General features: G+C 38.3%; 1 pseudogene; it reads left to right on the forward strand.

Moving 5' to 3' along the window:
- LOC128249350 (probable cyclin-dependent serine/threonine-protein kinase DDB_G0292550) overlaps positions 1 to 2,769 on the forward strand; it is a 79,795-nt pseudogene that overhangs the window by 69,118 nt on the left and 7,908 nt on the right.

Consider the following 2,769-nt stretch of genomic DNA (forward strand, 5'->3'; position numbering starts at 1 on the left):
CAGCTCAAAAAGGTCTGGACTACAAACAGAAACCTAAGTTCTGGTTTTAGTTACACAAAAGATCAATGCCAAACCAAAAATAATTACCAAAATAAAATAATAATGAAAACGGATACTGTCGCCAAGTGCAGATAGTACAATGAGACACTTCTCTACATCATTTCCGGTTTAGCCAGTCTTTGCCAAATTCGTGTATCTTCATAGACACGAACGTGTGGATAGTTCTGTCCATTGGGCAACGTGCCGACACTTAAAGGTTACAAAACTGAAAAGCAGTATAAACATGTACCAGACATGTTACATGACAACGACTTGACTCTCAGCATCTGGGACCTGTCTGTCCAGGCTGACCAAAAGATCAAAGCAGACCGTCTAAATATAGTTTTCATCAGCTTGATAAAACAAAATATCAAAATTTCTGTTAGACATTATGATGATTTCGATGAGAAAAACATGACCCGGATGGAAGTGGATAAACTGATGGAGTACAAGAATTTGGTATCCAGAGGTTCATAACTCGTGAGGGAAGAGCCTCTCGCAGGGCTTCTTCCTCTGCTATCTTTCTCTGGCCAGTCGTGGCCATGTAGATCCACGCAGCGGATGAGATCATCTCACCATCTTGTCTTTTGTCAAGAGAATGTAAGGATTGCCGTGGCTGTTATGAGATGTTTGCAACACAGCCGTTTCGATACCGCCTTTTTGGCATCGCTGATTCGGCGCTGACATATTTGGACATCAGTCGCTTTAATATTTCTCTCGTTTTCTCTCTCTCTCCCCGTCTCTCAGTCTATGTGTGTAAGCATAATACTCCTTATGTGTATAAGGAGAGGGGAAATGTTTACATCAATCGCATTCAGTTAATGAATTCTAATGTCTCTTTTTCATTTCTCACTCTCTCTATGTGTAAGCGTATATTTCCGTGCACTTATGTGTGAGCGCGCATGTGTGCTTACCTCCAGTGCCAAAAAGTACTGCCACTAAAACAGATTCAATGTACAGTCAACCGTACCAAATCGGCTGTATCCGGCCGCAACCAATAATCCCATTTCGTTACGTCCCACACTTACTACCTCGTTCAAAATATGGCTGATAACAAAGGATAACTTCTTGTGACAACTTCTAATGATTACCGTCAAATAATTTCTGCAGATTCCCTGAAAGTTTCATCCGAATCCATCCAGCGGTTCTTGAGATATCTTGTCCTCGGACAAAGAAATAAATACGACTGAAACAATACTCCGCCTTCGCTAAGGCGGAGGTAATAATGATAACAAAAGCAAGAGTAACACCAACGATAATCCTTTCTACCATAGGCACAAGGCCTGAAATTTGCGAGAGGCAGAAGTCGATTATATGGACTCAGTGCGCAACTAGTAGCTTTTTCAATGACCCCGAAAAGATATAAGGCAAAGTCGACCACGGCGTGATTTGAACTCAAAACGGAAAGATGGAATAAAATGTTAGGGAGTATTTAGTCTGGTGATTTAACAATTCTGCCACTTCACCGCTTCAATGATGGTGATAATGATACTACTACTACTACTACTACTACTACTACTACTACTACTACTACTACTACTACTACTTCTGCTGCGGCTGCTGTTGCTACCGCCACCTCAGCCGTGGCCGCCGCCGCCGCCGCTGCTGCTACCGCCGCCGCTGCTGCTACCACCGCCGCCGCCGCTGATGCTTCTGCTTCTGCTGCTGCTGCTGCTGCTGCTGCTGCTGCTTCTGCTACTACTACTACTACTACTACTACTACTACTACTACTACTACTGCAACTACTGCTGCTGCTGCTGCTGCAACTACTACTACTACTACTACTACTACTACTACTCGTAATAACAACAGCAGCCAAAACAATAATAAATTCGAGGACAGCGATGCTGTAAGTGTTCTCAGTCAGTGAAAACGATACATATTTTATGCATTCCATGTGATTATTGCGCACAAAATATATTGTTTAAATAACGAACAAGCAATTGAAGAGAAACGAAAGAGAAACAATACAAAACAATCGAAGCGCAGTTAAAAATTAAAGCCAACGCTGTTTAAAAAATAGTTCAACAATGTTCATTAATAAATCAAATGGTCGTAATAAAGACAATATCCGCCAGCCAAGTTGTGCGATGAGTGTTGTGGAATGAGTTTAATGTGAGCTTGAAACGAAACTGAAGTTTCAATTCTGTTCGACGTGCTTTTCTCACAGTAGTAGCAGTAATAAAAACATAAAATAATAATAATAATAACAATAATGATGATGATAAGAATAATGATAATAATAATAATGATAAGAATAATAAAAATAATAATGATAATGACAACAACAACAACAACAATAATAATCATAATAAAAATAATAACGATAACAATAATTAATAATAATAATAATAATAATATTGCTGGCCTTGTGCCAACATTTGAAACAAATATATATACGTGTGTGTGTGTGTGTGCGTGTGTGTGTTTTTGTGGTGTAGTGTATGTATATATAAATGTATATTACATATATATATATATACAAATGATTCATTTCCAAGTAAGTCTATCTATCTATCTATCTATCTATATATGTGTGTGTATATATATATATATATATATATATGACATATACACACACACACACATTATATATCCATCCATAGAATATCCAATACACATGACGGTTACAAAAGAAACTTACAGTTTATGGAGAAAGAAAAACACGCGAAGAAGAATTGAGGAAAGAAATATATCTCTAACACAGTATCGAATGAATAAGAGTCATG

The sequence above is a fragment of the Octopus bimaculoides genome, chromosome 14 (assembly GCF_001194135.2).
Source record: "Octopus bimaculoides isolate UCB-OBI-ISO-001 chromosome 14, ASM119413v2, whole genome shotgun sequence".
Taxonomy (NCBI): domain Eukaryota; kingdom Metazoa; phylum Mollusca; class Cephalopoda; order Octopoda; family Octopodidae; genus Octopus; species Octopus bimaculoides.